Source organism: Vigna angularis, chromosome 2 (genome assembly GCF_016808095.1).
Source record: "Vigna angularis cultivar LongXiaoDou No.4 chromosome 2, ASM1680809v1, whole genome shotgun sequence".
NCBI lineage: Eukaryota > Viridiplantae > Streptophyta > Magnoliopsida > Fabales > Fabaceae > Vigna > Vigna angularis.
In genome coordinates this window covers 41,215,449-41,228,505 of record NC_068971.1, presented here as the reverse complement: position 1 = coordinate 41,228,505, position 13,057 = coordinate 41,215,449, and positions in this window count along the sequence as shown.

Sequence of the window (13,057 nt, the reverse complement as noted above, 5' to 3'; positions counted from 1 at the left end):
CCTCTAGTGGCAATCCTAGGATGCGCTTGAACTCCTCTACAGTTGGCGCCAGCTGAAAATCTTGGAAGGTGAAGCATCTTAGTGGAGAGTCGTAATACTGTGCTAGGGCTGTGATAGCAGGCAACTGTACCTCAACTTCCATTAGGCTCAACAAGTCTCCATACCTCTTCTTGAAAGCTCCTCCTTTTATGGTCTTTAGTCGTTTGCCTAAACTTATGAGCCCTGACAGATTTCCCCCATGAATCCTCAGGCGGGGTTTCTTCCTTAAAATGATAGAACCAGTCTGTGGTGTGGCACCAGAACTCGTATCAACTTCCATCCAGTGAGACCTCAAGTGAACACCTGTGATTTCCCCTAAAACCAGCACGTCACCCAATGATGTATGAATATGATGCATGAAAATACAGTGAAGTAAAAACAATATGATGAACAAAAACGCATGCATGGTATGAGAATGCAAAGTCATTATTATTATTTTTTTGAAAAAGAACAAACAGTGTGAGAGTTACAGGTATATACATTTCTCCCTTTGTGCCCTAATAGAGGTTCAACGCTTTGGAGTTCAAGGTCAAGTATATGCAATCTCACAAGGATGGTACCCTGAACCTAAAGATCAATGGTCACTAGAGCTATGGCTCTTTTCATCGTTTCTCCACAACAGTCAGAGTAATCAACTAGATGTGGAGACACAAATGAAGAGAACAGACTCTAGCTGGGGTTCTCACGATAGCCAAACAGGAAGTATGTCCCAAGTGGCACCGCTACACAACCCCTCTATTTCTATGTTGCACTCAGACCCGGGTATAGGGTCCCACTCATGATATGCATAATGTGTGTGTGTGAAAGGAGAATGCAATTGTACACCCCAAACCCTCACCTGCAAAACAACCAGAAAATTCCCAGGCAGATATAACATGCTTTCTATCCTAGGGTTCAATGTAATCAAAACAAACACATATACAATTATGACAAATATCAAACAAAGATAAAGAAAAGAAAGGGAAGAAAAACACAAAGAAAAACCACATTAAATTCGCACATCTAATTAAATGGCCTGACTCTCTGGCATCCCCAGTGGAGTCGCCATCTGTCGCAACCGGAATCGCGACGAGACGACGATCCAAAAAGAAACGGGTTTGGAAAAGAGATTTGGAGTCGCCACCATAGTTTATTCTGGAAAACTACGGAAAAACCATAAGATAATAAGACACGGTCCACGAAAACCAGATTTTGGGTTCGGGAGTCGGTTACGTGTAGGGAAGGTATTAGCACCCTACAACGCCTGCCCGAAGGCAGTACCTTTAACTAAATGCACGAATATGATGTGGTTTTCAAAATGTTTAACTAGTCCCTAAAATAAAATTCTAAATCAAACAAAATATATTTTTTAGTTTTTCGGGCCCGACAAGGATTGACCTTGCTCCTACGTATTCTCATTCAAAATGAGAAATCAGGGTTACGTAGTTCTTTTTGAAACTGTTTGAGAAATTTGTTTGGAAATTGTTTGAAAATTTGTTTTGAAATGATTTTGGATTTTTGGGAAGTGAACCTGACAAGGACTAGCCTTGCTCCTACGTATCTCCACTCTTGATGGAGAATCAAGGATCACGTAGTTCTGGCAAGGCTATATTGTTTGCTGTTCGAAATTGTTGATGTTTTTAGTTTTTGAAGATTTTATATGTTTTTGGTATTTTTATTTAAGAAAGATAAAAGGTTCTTAGCACAAGGACGATGCGAGCGATCACACGTGTGCTTAACCTTTAAAACATATTTTTGTAATTTTTATTTATAGAAAAGAAAAAGGTTCTAGCACAAGGACGATGCGAACGATCACACGTGTGCTTAACCTTTAAAACATTATTTTTCGTAATTTTTATTTATAGAAAAGAAAAAGGTTTTAGCACAAGGACGATGCGAACGATCACACGTGTGCTTAACCTTTTAAAACGTATTTTTTGTGTTTTTTTATTTTTGTAAAAGGAAAGGAAAAGATTTTCAGCACAAGGCCTACGCGAGCGGTCGCACGTGTGCTTAAACCTTTTCAAAATATTTTTGTAATTTTTATTTATGAAAGAGAAAAGGTTTTTGGCACAAGGACGATGCGAGCGATCACACGTGTGCCTAACCTTTAAAACGTATTTTTGTAATTATATATAAATATTTTATTTTTAAAACAAATAGATATTTAGAATAAATAAATAAAATAAAACCAAATAAAAACAATAAAAACAATAACAACAATAGAAATGATAAAATAAAAACAAAACTGGGGGTGCACAAATGCGCAACGGGGGTGCAGAACAAAAGTGGGTGTGAATGGGAAGTGGGGGTGCGAATAAAGTTTGTTTTTAGTTTTATTATTATTTTTTTTTTTACCCAGCCCAAAATCCCTTCAGCACATTAGGGTTCATTTCCCTTCTCTTCATTCTTCCATCTCACACAAACACGGTCAGATCTTTCTTCCCCCAGCCAACCGACGAGGAGCGTCATCTCCGCACGCTGCCGCCTCCGCCAGACCGGCCACTGCGGGTCACCGTCAGTCCGTGGCCGATTCACCCGCACCGCTGCGCGTCGCTGCCGAGCCGTCGGGCCGCAGCCATCGCGACCCAGCCACCGCCGATCTGCCTCTGCGTCGCGTTTGCCAAACTGGTCGCCGGCCGTCACTGGGGCTCTTTCCCTTTCTCGCGTGCTCTCTCCGGATCCAGCCCCACCGTCATTATCAACAGGATCCAGATGGCCGCGACTGGGGCTCTTTTTCGCGTGCGGCCCAACTTCACCGTTGCTGCTCGCCGGAGCTCGTCTCTTCCCCGGCGTCCTCACTACCCTTTTCCCATTTTCTTGTTTATTGATTGGATTGGCTGTTTTGCTGGGATTGAAAATTACTAGTGTGTCGGGTGCGTATGATTGTGAGGGATATCAATTTGCAGGTTGAAGAGATGAATTTAAAATTGAACTTGAAGTTGGAATATGGAAATGGGTGATAGTGTGAAGGTTGTGGTATCTGGGTTTGAAGATCAAGGATTGGAGATGATGGGAGAAAATGAAAAGGGCGTGAGGTCAGGATGAAGAAGCAGAGGGAATCAGTGCCCCTGGGCCGCTGGAGGTGATCATGGGTGTGGTTCAGAGGTGTTTTAGATGAAAATGGTGAAGTTGGTTGTGGGGTAGATTGGAGGTTGGGTGATCGCGAGTGTTAGAGATCGGGTGTTGGAAGCGAAAATCGACGGTGTTTGGTAATAATCATCGTATACAAACATCCACAGCACAAAGAATATATGCAACAAAGAACATATACAACGGCAACTACACGCGAACGTAGCAACAACACAACAGAGACATGTTCAAGGTCAATTAACCAAACTCAGCGCGACATGGGGTGGAAGGCAATACTTACCTCTTGAAGCTTGGTTCACTCTTTGCCTGCCTCGCGCGTCCGACTTCTCTTTCCTCTCTTTGATTAATTTCCTTTTTCCAACGAGTTGCTCCCTCCCTCTTTGCTGCCGTGTCCCTTCTGAATCTTTGGCTTCCTCTCTCTGGTGCCAATGGAGATATGGACGTTGGCTGTGAGGTCAAGATGTTGGGTATGGTGATGGTCGTTGGCCGTATCTATTGGTTATTGGAAATAGGTGAAGATGAGGTGGTTATTCGTGAGAGGAATCCAAGGTTGGGGTTGATGTGGCTACGGTGGAGGGGAGTTTTCGGGTGTTTGAGATGGTGGCTTGCGAGGGAGGAGAAAAAGGTTGGAGTCTCTCTTCTGCCGAATCAGTGAATCAGGATCTTCGTTTTCTTTTGTGTCCTCCCCCCTTCAATCCGTGGAGTCCCCCAAATGGTTCTGGTGGTAGTGGTCCCAGGTTCTCCTTCCAAAGAAGAAAAGCCCAAGATAATGGGTTTCCTCGTGTTCCCCCAGAATGTTCCCGTGAATGTCTTCCCAAGAATGTTCCTTCTCTTGAATGGCGTAAAAGAACACTTTGCAGCTCCAGATGGCCACCCGTGGCAGACAACCGAGAAAGTGAAAGCGTCAGAGAAACCCATACAGCCCGAACGCTCAAAACTCAGTTCCCAAAATGAGACCGAACGTTCACAAGGAAAGACTGAGCATACCGAACGCTCGCAAGCTAAACCACTATTCGGACGATCGGCAAATAGGGAAAATGAGCGCCCGTTCTCATTGGTAAAAAACGAACGACATTCAAAACTATGTGGACGAGCGGTACAACAGTGATAGGACGAGCGCTCCAAACCGAGGACGAACGTATACTATTTGGACGAGCGTCGCGGTACAAGAACGAACGTCCAGAAGAAAGATCGAACGAACGCTTTAATATTTGGACGAGCGTCCCAATAGCCCAAGTGCCGAATGCTCGGTCAAAACATAAAACGAACGAACCCTCTAAAACATTGAAACACACGGACCGAACATTCACAAACCAAAAACGAACGTCCAGAAACCAAGAACGAACGTATATCAGAAGATAGAACGTTCAAAGAACGCTTTACTATTTGGACGAGCGTCGCAACAGTGATAAGACGAGCGATCGCACAGAGCGAACGACGAAACCGAACGCCAGAGGACGAATGTTTGAAAGTTGGAACCATCAGGACGAACGATTAAGACGCTCCTTACGAGTGAGAACGAGCGGCAGAGGATGGGGACGCCACCCATGCCGAACGCTCGTTAAGACAAAATACCGAACGCTCAAAACACGCTTTACTATTTGGACGAGCGTCCAAAAACTCCAACTGCCGAACGCTCGCTCAAAACAAAAACGAACGAACGCTCAAATTATGAACGAACGCTCTACTATTTGGACGAGCGTCGCGATTCTCCAAATGCCGAACGCTCGCTCAAAATGAGAACGAACGAACGCTCAGATTATATGAACGAACGCTCTACCATTTGGACGAACGTCGCAACAGTGATAAGACGAGCGCTCGAAACCGAGGACGAACGTCCTCAATAAACAGTATGACCGAACGCTCTTTCTTCTTTCCCCCCTTTTATTTTTATTATTATTATTATTATTATTATTTTTTTTTTTTATTATATTTTTTGCAAATAAATTTTATTAATCTACCCGGACGAAATTGAGTGTTGACAGAGATAATATTTGAACAAGTCCGTTTTTTATATTCAAACTTTTCTTGAACGAAGTTTGACTATCAACACATGTAATCTTATTTTCATTTTATACAAATGTATATTGATTAACTACTCTATGTATAATTTTTTTCATTCGTTTTAACAATTAATTTCGTGTTTTTCTTCATAGGCGTGTCATGCTATATATATAAAATGCCAAAAACTATACTACATTTGTTGTTTTTCTACTTTTTTAGGTTTTGTAGAGTTGTAAAAATGAATCACTATTAATTAAAAAAACAAAAGAGTTGATTGACGTTGAAAAAAGACAAAAAAATACATTGATTAACATTGAAAATTGTCATTTTTCGATGTTAATTAACGTCAAAAATTGTCTTATTTTCAACTACATAAAAAAATAGTAATTTTTGACGTCAATTAATGTCATAATTTGTTGCTTCTAATGTCACTTTAACATATCCCTATATGACATCTGTATTTTTTGGACGTTAAAAGGCCAAAAAACAGAGACCTCAAAATTCTTTTTGCACTAGTAATATATATATATATATATATATATATATATATATATATATATATATATATATATATATATATATATAAGTGGGTGTAAACTTTATCTTACAAGCCAATTTTGAGAGTTGAGTTAAGCTTAAAGTCCACATATAAGAGTCATAGTTTAATGTCTATGATAGCGAAATTTTTGTTTGTTGGACATAATTTTTTATCCATTATCTGACCTGTATCGGATCATCCATTAATGTTTGGTCTTATATACGAGACATATGTATATATGTAGGTGAAAATCTCACCTCAAAAGCCAATTTTTTAAGATTTATTTAAGCTTAAAATATACTTCTTAACATTAGTAGAAGTCTCATATCAACTAGTAATAAAATCATTTTAAAGTATATAAGTTAGTACAAATCTTACTTTACAAACCACTTCTAAAGATAGGAAATCCGAAATTGTCATGCATATTAACTCTTTGCATCAAACTTCCATCATGTATGCATTAATAAAGGCAAAAAAAATTCCTTAAGAAATTGCACCAAATTGCCACATGAATTTGTTAATAAAAGTTATCAAATCTTTGTATTTCAATTTTAATGGGCTTTTTGATGCAAATAAACAATGTAACCCTAAAGAACTATTAATATTTCTTTTTTGGGTGTTGCTCCATCCACCACCACACCTTTCTCCCTCCACCTCCCCTTTACTATTTTGTCCCTCAGTAAAATTTTATTTTTAGGGTTATTATTTTTTTAATTTTACCCATTCACAACCTATTTTATTAATAACCTATTCTAGTGTCGTACATGACTAAAATATTTTTCTTTCATTTTAACATTATATTTCTTCCTCTCTTTCTTTCGTCGTTGTGAGATACTACAAGTTGCAAAGGTTGGTGGTGGTGGAAAGAATTATCAAGCAGTCTTCCTCTCGTGGTGCAGTGCGTGGAGTGGTGTAGTGCGTAGAGTGCTTCCTCGTATTCGAATAAACCTTGAAATAAAACCCTAAAATAAAAAGCGTAACCTTTAAACGGAAGTGACATCCTTCAACGGATGTCAACATCCGTTTAAGGAAAAACGGATATCGACATCCGTTTTACCTTAAACGGATTTGACATCTGTTGAAGATGACACCTCCCGTTTAAAGGTTACGTTTTTTATTTTAGAGTTTGTTTTATTAGGTGACATCTCCGTTGATGTATACTTCCTCACGCTGGTTGATGCTCTGGACGTTTTTCGATGTTCCTCCACACCACGGTGGTGACGCTCCTTCACACCACGGCGGCAATGGAAGCTTTCAAACAAAAAAAAAAACTGGGAAGAAAAAGGAATTGAAGTGCAGGAGGTGGGGAGGTGAAACGAAAATGGGGAAAGGGGAAGAGAGTTCCGTGGGTGGGTGCTGGGAAAGTAAAATTAGGGTTTCAAATTATTTAAAATAGGGTAAAAGTAAAAATCTTTTTAACTTAAGCATATAATTGTATTTAAAATAATGTGGGGAGGTAGAAGAAGTATAGGGTGGTGGTGGAGGGAGCAACACCCTTCTTTTTTTCAGTCTTATCGTATCTTTCATATGTTTTAAAATTTTAGAATTTTATTAAACTATCAAATTATGAGATTGTTTGATTTCTAAGAGAATACTTTTAAGAAACTATATATAAACTAAAAAACATAAATGGAAGAATATATATATATATATATATACATATACATATATATATATATATATATCTATATATATATATATATATCTATATATCTATATATATATATATCTATATAGATATATAGATATATATATATATATGTGTATATATATATATATATATATATATATGGGTATGCTAACGCACGTTCGCCTGTTTTTCAATTGGTACATTTTACCAATGTGAACCAGGTTTTAGTAGACAAAAATACCATTATATATCATGGATTCTAAGTTTTCAAGTTAAGAGTATTTTAATAATTTTCATTCTCAAAACACCTTCTTCATTCCTCTCAACTCTTTCTCTTTCATCTCTCTCACTCCAACCTTTTTCTCTATCATCCCTATTGTATCCCAATTGAAAAAAATCATAAACACTTGTCGTTACACAAGTTCATTCAAGATCTCTTCAATTTCACCATTTTCACTAACCTCTCTAATTTCATCATTTGCATATGTTGAATCATCATCTCTAAAAAAAACCCTCCGGCCAATTAACAATTCCTTCAGATGTCATTATGCTTGTGAAAATTAGATAAAATTATATACTACAAAAATTATAAAATGAAAACTCATTATAAAATCAATTTTTGTAAGAAATTGTTTAACCACAAGTGTTTCTAACTTTTTCCAGGCCAATTACCAATTCATTTGATGTCATTATGCTTGCGAAAATTAGATAAAATTAGATAAGACAAAAATTATAAAATGAAAGCTCATTATAAAATCATTTTTTGTATGAAATTGTTTAACCACGAGTATTTTTTATTTTTTCGAGGTCAATTACCAATCTTTTATGCTTGTGAAAATTGGATAAAACTAGATAAGACAAAAATTATAAAATGAAAACTCATTATAAAATCATTTTTTGTAAGATTGTTTAACCGCCAATGTTTCTGAATTTTTTCAGTTGGGGCTACCATAAGATGACAGAGAAAATATTGAAGTGAGAGAGATGAAAGAGAAAGGGTTGAGAGGAATGAGGAGGTGAATAAGGGTTTGGGGTTTTTTTTTTTTAGTTTTGAGAATGAAAATTATTAAAATACCCTTAACCTTAAAACTTAGAATCCATGATATATAAGGATATTTTTGTCTACTAAAACCCGGTCCACACACACACACATATATATATATATATACACTAGTCACAGATGTGGAACTAATTGTTAGTACAGGTATTATATTAATTTATTGTTCATGGGTCAATTTTCACACACTTATCTTTAAACAAATCTTCTATTATAAGACAAGTAAACATGGGTAAAAAAAAGTTCCAACTCCTAAAATTCCTCTTGAAGTTGGTCGAGACATGTTGGCTCTAGCCTAAGCTTTAAAGAGTCCATCACAAATCGAAGATCATGATGGATTGGATTGAAAGTTGTGATTGACGGGTCTGAACTGAAGATTGAGATAGACTAACCCGAATTGAAGATCATGATGAGTCATCTTAGTCGAAGGTTGAGAAGGTTCAACTTAGACTGGAAGTAAAGATGGAGCAACTTGGGTCAAATATTTACTATCTTTTATATTTAAAACAAAAGTCATGATATGCTCATGAGATAACTTATAGGGCCACAAAGCTTCTGTAAGTATTTTGGTCTTGTAAAGTTTTTCAATGGAAAGCTTTTTTTTACCTTCGAGCTTTTTCTTACCTGAATGCACATATGTCAAGATCAAGTTCTAGTAAGTTGGATCAAATTAACAGTTCTAATTATTAATGTAAGATGAATTATATAGCTATACTTATTAAAATTTAATTTGAATTAGTAATTTGATTGAAAATACACAATTTTTGGTTAAAAGAAACTAACGAATTGAAAATGGATGTGAAGACTTTTATTTGTTCGTGAGAAACAAAAGTACCTCTTTTTATAGTAATTTGATGAAATTGGTGGTTTGGAGCATGAGAAAACTTGAACCAGTTAAGCACGTTGAATGGGAGGATACAAAAAAAATTGAAAGGAATGAGTAGGAGCAAAAGAGTGGTTTGCGATTTCTGATTGCGAAAAAGAAACAAATGTCAAAGGATTATACATTGATTTGTAAGAGTAAGAAGATTGATAAGTCCACATGGTGAGAAACTGAACCATATAAAGTGGTGGGCCCAAACCCACCCACACCATTGCAATGGATTAATCCACAACCTCCACATTCACAAACTGCCTTTAGGAAACAAGGATTTGGTACGACATAGTATCACACAAGAGATGCCACTGTAATTACAATTTCTTGTGATTAAAACAAAAGTGGCACATTGCTAATCAGAGACTTTTGGAGAAAAAACAGATACACATTTGGTGTCGGTGTAGATAGATTCTCCCAATTGAGTCAGGTTTTGCCTCCTCACTATTTTCAAAAGCCTATCATACCACCCTAAACCAATTCTTCTCGCACGATTCAGCTCAACGCCGAAAGTATAAAGTGATGTAACATAGATTTAACTACTTTCTGTAGAAATTCCTTCCATCAAAGTAGACTGATAACATAGTATTAAATTTATAAGCCAATTTGGTTTATCATCATTCGAGTTAGGTTAAGTTCAAATTTTTTGTTTAGTATTTTTAAACGTGTGTTAAACCGAACTCAATTAATTTGGGAAGTGGGTTGAATCATAATTTATCAATAATATTTTTTTATAATTTTAGTTTTACCATTTTCTCATCACTTTTTATTGTAATTATTATTACTTCTAATTATTTATAGATTGAAAAATTGATATTTTAAAGACTATGATATTGTTTTATAATATTTAAATGATTTATATGTTTAATTTATTTGTTTGTCTAATTATATAAATTAACACTTTAATTTTCAATTATTATTCTTATTATAATAATAATAATTGAAAAAATAAGTAAACCCTTTAATTATAAATTTATAATTAGATCACTCAAGTCCATTACCTTTATTGTATTTAAAAAATATATAATAATTAAAAAAAAACAAAACATCAATTGAGTCAACTCATCAATTCAATTATAATGGATCAATCAAAATAGTAAAAGTTCTGACTCACATATAAACCAGATTAAAATAATTTATTATTAACTTAACTTGTATAAATCAACTCATAAGTCAGTTTTAACATCCGTACATAAAAATATTAATATATAAAGTATTTTCTTACTAATTTATCTTACCCTTCTTTTGTTAACCAAAATCGCTAATTTAAGTAAGTATTTTTGTTGGAAGTCGTACATCAACTAGAGATAAGATCAAATTATAATATATAAGTGGGGTGCAAACCTCATCGTACAAGTTGGTTTTGTGAGATTGAGTTAGGCTTAAATTCACTTTCTAATATAATATTAGAGTCATAATTAGAGCCTATCCTAACGAGTTCTAAGTGGGCATTTTTGTTTTCACCCAGTTTTTTTCATGGTTAGATATTTGTTAAATGATTCTACTTAATAAAATAACTTATTTAAACTATACACTGAAAAAAAAAAGAGAATGTAAAGCAACCAAAGCAAATATTTGTGTTGAAGATACTTTTAAGAATTATATTATACACTACAATGGAAGTGATAGTGTTAGGAGTTTGAAATAGCCAAATGTGATAAATTAAATCTTTTCCCATTAACACATGCATTTGGCATCCATTACATGTGAGTTTCTAGACACCCATAAATTCCAGCTAAGTAACTTATACATCTGTCAATTCTGTTCACGATCTGAGACACTTCGTTCTTATTACTATTTTTCTATTTTTTAAATAACCTTCACACTTTTTTATTGTTTTTCAGATAACAATAATATTAAATATTCATCCATTTTTTGTTTTCATAGAGACATTGATTTTATTCAATCCTATCATATTCCTCCCTATCCTTCCCTCTTTGTCGTACTGATCGTCTTATCCATTACAATAATTTAAACATATCACTGTACCATAAGCGCGTATACTGTATTTTTAAATAATGATACGAGTCTGAGAAAAAATATATTAATTTTAATGTCTCATAAGATTATTGCTTGTTTTTCATAATTGCATTACAAGCATATTTAAAATTATGTTTGGATATTGTAAAAGTTTACGATATACAAAATAGATGAAATAAACAATGTGATTGAAATTAAATATTAAAAAAAATTATGAGTATATTATTATTTTTCGATATGTTTTCTTCATTTGTGGATAAATTCGTCTTTATTCTTTTTATTACAAATTATTTTTATTTCTTAAATTTTTAATTTTTATTTTTAATATCTAAAATCAAAATACATGCACTCATCACTTTAATTAACACTTGTAACTTTGAGAACTAATATTGTATTTTTTAACATTTAAGATATTAAAATATTCTTTATTTTTAATATTTACAGATTTCGTTATAAAAAACACGATTAATTACGTATAAAACATAATTATTTTTTAAATCAAATATCGACTATTGATAAGAACCGAAGTTGTAAGACCCATGAAAAAAAAATATTTATAATAGTAAATTTTAGCATTTTATTAGTAATAATAATTTTAATGGATAGAAAAATATATATTTTGAATATAAAATTATAGTAATTTTAGAAGGAGAGGTTAAAATTTTTGATAACTTATTTAGTATTTTTTTTTTAAGAAAATCGAATAGTAAAAAATGAATAGTGAATAGTAAAAAGTGAATAGTAAATAGTAAAAAGTGAATAGTAAATAGTAAAAAGTAAATAGTAAAAATAAATTTTCAGCATTAAGATTCCTTAGCATGGAAGAAAGTAGTAGGTAGAAATTAGGATCAGATTTGGTAAGAAAATGATTGAAATATTATTTTTAAATAATATTAAAATAATAAATAATATTAAAATATTAATGAATAGTAATTTTTTTTAACTATAAATAGCCATGGGAGGGAAGGGTATTTTGCACCAAGAAAAGAGAAATCAAGTGAGAGCTTGAGAAATAGAGAAGAAAGAGCTAGGGAGAAATTTTTAGTTGCAAGAAGAGTAGAGGTTCTGAAGGGTTTCGGGGAAATAAATTCAGATCAAGAGGAATCTGGAATAGAGGTAGGGGAGCTAATCTTTCTAAGCTTTTATATTATGATTTAGTACTGTTTTATTACTATTCATGTCTTGAAATTATGTATGAATATTGTTAATGCTTACTGTATGTTTATCTATATTGATATTCGGTGTAAATATTATATGCTGTTGTTTTGAATCTGTTAATAAGAAATTTGTTAAAAACTAGTTGAGGAACACTTTGGCTAAGGAAAGACTTGGTACTTAAGTTGTCCATTGTGACGCACCTCTCTTTCCTGGAAGTCTCCTCGACAAGTTTTTAACTTAAATCTTGTGTACAGATTATGTACTGTTAAATTATCATGTAATATATCTTGTTGGAATATATTCAGTTTGTATGATTTCTGAAATGATTGAAGTTTATTTGATTTGAATTTATGCATCTGAACATGTATGAGTATTATGGGGAAATGTCGTAAGGGTATAATATGAGTCGAGGAATGTGAGTATGGTATGAGTCTCGCGGAGAGATTCTGTAATGTCATGGTATGTGTATGAGGATTATGGATAGATTTCGTAATGGTATAATATGAGTTAAGGAATGTGAGCATTGTATGAGTTTCGTGGAGAGATTCTGTAATGACATGGTATGTGCGTATATGTTGATGTTGAGGGTCATGAAGTTGGAGGTTATCCTGATACTCTAATAATCAATCAGTCTCAAGTAGAGAATGATGAATTATGTGGTGAGAGGGGCAGGAGGTCCTGGTCTATGTGCCGGTTTAGGACATA